Genomic DNA, 6,124 nt, shown 5'->3' on the forward strand with positions numbered 1-6,124 from the left:
TTTAAGGCAGCTCCAGTTATTTCACCATCTTTAACATTGTAATTGAGCCATGACTGGTCAGGACTACTCTAGAATTCTAATTTGGGATTTAAATTAAGGGACTAAATTTAACTCTAATGGGTTTCAAAGTTGGGAACGGTGTGCATTTTACATTTTAAATATTATATACTGAATAAATGAATTTCCAATATATGTATTTATAAAATATATAAGAAAATATGCTACTCAGATAAATATTGTAAAAAATAATGACCATTGATAGATTACCACAGGGAAGATCTGCTCTCAAAACAAGATAAAGAGAACTAATCTCTGTTGATTCTGCAATGTCCACAAGAATAAATGAAAACTTATTTTCTGTAATCTTCTTCAGCTGGATCCCCACTCAGTAATGCGTAAAGTATGCTTGGCACCACTCCACTCAGTGCTCTCTCCAAAATCCAAAATGAATTCTATCCATATCATTAGGTGTCCATAATAAATGAAAAAGGACTACTGCCTGACTTAACCAGGCACTGCTGTCACCTAGCATTCCACCCTTTGGCCAATAGGGTCAGCCAATAATATCGAGGAATAGGGTGGTATATCAATCACTATTTCTTTTGTCGCATTACGGCCCCATTGCCATGGAGTTAGCTGAAAATTCAAATCCTAAAATTAGCTTTTAGATTATGATAATCAAGATTCCAAAATGTACAGATCGAAACAGGCTTTAAATATGGACAAACATAAATTGATAAATTGGTGAAATAAGGTTAAAATGCAAATAGCGGCTCGCAGACCAATTAGAGAAGAGAAGAGAATGATGTGTTAAGAAGAATAAAGCAGCAAAGTTCAGTTTTTAAAATGTTTCGTCACTTGTTATTTTCCACCCTGAATTACAGATAATGATTATTTTAATTTATTATTTCATTTATTATTACATTTATTATGATTTATATTATTTTTAATAAATCAATTGTATTAGTCCAAATAAAAATTAATTGACAGGATTTCTTCACATATTGTCGGTGAACTGTAATATCAATTCATATTTAATTTGAAACATAGCTGCATTAAGTCATTGGTATTTAAAGAATGCAAAGCTACCTTACTGGCCAGTTGAATAATGTGCGAGATAGATATATAATAAAGCAACAATACTGTAAATTGTAAATACTGCAAACAATACTGTAACTTAAATTCTACTCAGAATCCCGAGTCTTTGTCTGGCATACCGACCCTCTTTGAGGATAGGGATTTTGCCGTTAAATATGTGCTGAGCCTGGTGCTTCAATTGTTAGCGCTACTGCCTCACTGCAGCCAGGTTCCTGCTTTCAATGCCAGCCTTAGGCTACTGTCTGCGTGGAGTTTACACATTCCCCCTGTGTCTGCATGGGTTTTCTCCAGGTGCTCTGGTTTCTTCCCGCAGTCCAAAGATGTGCGTATCAGGTGAATTGGTCATGCTAAATTGCCTACAGTCTTAGTGAGAGGAAAATGGGTCTTGGCTAATTACTCTTTGATGGATCAGTGTGAACGTTTTGGGCTGAAGGGCCTGTTTCCACACTGCAGGAAATGTAATCAACTCCTGATTGTCACCTGCCTTAATTTAAACCATCCACTTATTGTTAACTTCTCCTTCTGTTGAAAGTGAAGGAAGCATTCTTCATAGCCGATATTATGGGGATGTGTGTCCTCCGCCATCCTAAACCGAGTCCCACCCCTGGAACTAGAGTTATGTTCATGAAGCATGTCTCCAACTGCAAGATCAAACCGGCCAAACGTTCTCAATATGTTCGAGAGTTATACAAATGTAAATACAGTAAAATTCTGGGAGTAACATAAATACGAATGGCCTTATTTACATGTCTGAAAGATGCACCTATCTGTCTGATGGAAGTGATAAACAATTGAACAGTAATCAAGAAGCTCAATTACGTTCATTTCACCCGATGTTTTTGCAATGTTTTCTGCCTGGAGGACCTGACAGGATGTAGACCAAAACTACGAACCAATCCAGGAATTTCCAGTCGCAAATGAGGTGAGTGGTGGATGTCTATGTTATGGCCAGAACCGGACTGGACCATGATGCAAGTTACAGATAAAACAAATTGTATACACTGCCCTCGCGATCACAAAGGCCGTATGCCAGCCCTGATAGGTTTGATTGGAACCAGGATACCTGCTGGGGGCGAAACCTACCTCATGTACCTACCCGAAGACCACTGCTTGGCAAATTTTTCCCGAGAGGATCCTGAAAATGGGGGCAGGCAGGCCCCAACATTTCACCTTTGAGACTGGCAACAAGACATCAAAAACCCCAGGGGCAAATTCCTGAACTTGCTTTAACTGTTAAAATGTGGCCAACTGGGAGTAATGTCTCTTCAATATTACATTGGAGCTGATGTTGGGAATCGACATGCTTTCATCCAATCAAAATCTACTAATAAAGACTGAATCTTCATTGTGCTTTTAATATGATCCAAGATTTTGGAGCCTTGTGGGAACATTGAAGATTATTAAGCCCAAGGGGGCGGCGTCAAAGTAATAGTAGTTTGTTCAATCAATCTGACGGTTATCAAGGCGTTCGGCTCATGCTACTGAAACTGATACTGTTTCTGAAGTTGTGGGCAAGTATATGCAGCTGCCAAGCAGGCAGCTTTACACCTCAAATTTCTGATCCCATTGGATCCCCAACAAAACACGGTTAGACACAGTAGAAGGATGGGTATTCCAGATCTGGGTAAGGTGCAAAAGTCACAGGGGAATGATTCAATGCCAATTCACAATGTAGATGTTGATTTCTCTATTGCCTAGTGACTGTAATCATATGGGTTTAGTGTTTAGATTGCTTTCAATATTGTTTTGAAATTTGGAAGTAATGTGCTAATTTCCCTTTCTGAAATAATTACAGGCACTTTATTTTACAATATACTACTGACTGAATTATCAAGTGATTTAATTTCATACATGGACGCTAAGCCTAAATATCTTTGCTTTGTGTGTGGAGCTCATAAGAATACACACTGGTTGATATGATTTATTTTTTAATTGGGCTTTTAGATCTAAGAAGGACTGTCTGGCTGAGCTGTTAACTTCACTTAAATATTCAATACTGACCAGTGATGGTGTATAATTTTAAGATTGTACCAATATCTAAATTCTAGGGTAAGCTTAATATTTGAAAAAATATCAGTGTTATTTGAAAGCATTGTGTCATGTTCCCATATTTGGGGACAAAGTTGCCCTCTAGCTAATATTCATTACCAAGTTTTCTGCTCAAAATCACCACTGGGTTTCTACACTTAATTCTAAATACTATTATCTACAGTTGTAGATCAAGCGATGTAATTTGGGTTTAAGGTTTTTTTTTGGAAAGGAGAATGCAATATATTGCTGATCTAATCTAAATTGTAGACAATATAAATGTTTTTAGTAGCAACACTTCAAAGAGTATACATCCTAGTAAAGCTGAATTTATAAAAATAGGATTGCTTAATTCGTCCATGCCTGGGCTTTTCCATATAAAGTAAGAAAATAATGGGTAGGAAGGGAATCTCTATTGCAGTTAATATGAACGAGCTTTTTGCCAGTATGGGAAACATATTTACTCCAGAGGGATATTTGAGTTCGATTAATTTGAGAATTATTTATTTCAAAATTGCTCTTAGGGATTCTAGCCTGCTGAAGAGCACAAATTATTGCCTCAAATAAGGTACACCCTCGATACACACACCATAATATTGGTGACCTCAAATAGATTAGTTTGTGTTACCTCTTTGCTGTGTCCAATTTTACTAGATTATATATATATTGTATACTCTTATATACAATATACAAGGAGGAAATGGTTTATACTTTATTACATTGGTCACTCCAGGGTCTCCAACCTTGCGAGGTGGGAGATGACAAAGATCGAATTTGACCTGCTGTGTGGATGTGCCATTGCCAGCATTCGTGCGGAGGAAGGGACACTTTAGCTGTGCGATCCTGAGCAAACAGAGACTGTGTACCAACTATGCCAGGAAGATGTCGTTACGAGCTGAATGACTGAATGTTCCCCAGAGTGACTTTTGCAGTGGTCAGCTGCATCAAAAAAGATTAACAGTTAATTTACAAAACAAGTCTAAATGGTCTTTACTCTGTAAAGGTTTTGCGTTCCAGTTTGATTACATTTGTACTTTGGGCATCCCTGGTCAGCCTTGTCCCCTTTCAGATAGATCACGTTGCAAACGAGACAAAGGGGAGTGGGGAAGGTTATCCTTCACTAACATTTTGTTTCTCGAAACCCACAATAAAATATTTGGAGAGGATGAAATAGTTTGTTGCGCCCTTACTTCAGCAAGAGACTCCCTGGCCCCTTTTATCCATCCAAATCCTAACATGGGGGTATGGAATAGTAGTCCAGTATTGACAGGATGTAATATCTCCTTTGGTTATTACTTATTCCCACTTGCGACTTTTTATGGACTTCCTCAGTAAACGCACAATATCCTATCCCAATTGTTACAATACTAAGGGATGGGGATGCGCTCATGTAAGAGTTCCTAAAATTATTCTCAGTGCTATGATTAAATGTATTAGTCGTCACTGCTTTTCGGAAGGATCTCGCATCTCATGTATATACCTTAACGTAAAATGTATCCCTATCTATATGGAAAGGTTAACAACACCCACATTCCTTATGATACCCCTCTTGACACTAATATTTTCCCAATTATTGAATGGGTAGAACCATTTTGGGATGCCGACCTTATTTCTTATTAAGAAACTCGCCTCATTCGATGAGATGATTTTCACTCTCAGCACCCAGAGCCAAATTGTGTAATCATGGATTATCCACATACCCCACCACGTCACAAAGGTAGGCCCGCTTCTTACTGGGAAGGTCCCTCTATTATCTCTACTAAACTTGGATATTATGATCTTTTCAGTTATAGTTAGTCCTGAATAGAGTACGTACTCCTCGTGCGGTAGCTGTAGGTACACATTTTCCAACTACTGTTCCCTTGTCAAGGGGATCACAACTCCCCCTTTAAAACGTTAAGTTTCTCCAGACTTCTGTGCAGAATGGAAGAATCCAAAGTTCACATCAAGAGGTAAAGCACACTCATTGGCATATGCAACTCTTCGTGTTCTTTCATGATGAGGGTCTTCAGGGATTATTAGTCATCAAAACTATAATTATCTCATTTGTGGACTCAAGATTTGGTGAAATTAGACAACTGCTGCCTTAATAGAAATTAGGGACATGCTTTCAGAATTGCAACTATTAGCCCAACCAAACTGATTACATACTTGAGAGGGAAGGTGTATTTTGCGCTATAATGAAAGGAAATGGCATTATCGGGGTCACTGATCTTATCAAAAACATTACTAGACATATTGATAATATTCGCACTTTTATCAACCAAATGAACAATGATGCAGGATGGAGGGATTAGGGGTTTTGCTCATTGTACAACTAGCTAATGAAGATGGCTATGTATCGTGCTATTGATTCAATTGTTCTTTTTGTTGGTATTGCTATAGTTAAGTGTATTATTGCTAAAATATTAACGTCTTTTAACGATATTGGTTCCAAGCAGAAAGTGCTTCTTATCCATTGCCTGCCCTTGGTTCCCATTTTGAGGAAGATAAATTCTTCGCTGTCATTGAATTGGATTAATTTGATCCATGCCTTTATGGTGTGGTCATAGAATGACCAAAAAGGGGGGGTGGGGTGGGGGTGGGGGGGGGGGGGGTGGTGGTGGTGGTGGGGGGGGGGGGGGGTGGGTGGGTGTGGAATGAGGATCTAAAATTTGAATTTAGCCAACAAATGCATGTAGATTTTCATTAACCACAAAATTGTTTTTCAAATTAAAAGAATACTATAAAATGGCTGAGAATACTGACTGAACCCTCTGAAGCTGCACTGTTGATTTGTAGAATTAAGCTGAAATTCAAAGATAGGGGACAATAGAGTTTTCATAAAATAAATACTGACACATTAATTGATCATTAGAACTAACTTTTAACTGATACATGGCGTCATAATTTACGTAAATAAGATTTCTTTTCCAAGGAATATCATTAGATTAACCTGTTGTCAATCATGTCACCATATTACAGTTGGTTGGACATTTCTTGTAATTAAGAACCCTTT

This window comes from Chiloscyllium punctatum, chromosome 35 (genome assembly GCF_047496795.1).
Source record: "Chiloscyllium punctatum isolate Juve2018m chromosome 35, sChiPun1.3, whole genome shotgun sequence".
NCBI lineage: Eukaryota > Metazoa > Chordata > Chondrichthyes > Orectolobiformes > Hemiscylliidae > Chiloscyllium > Chiloscyllium punctatum.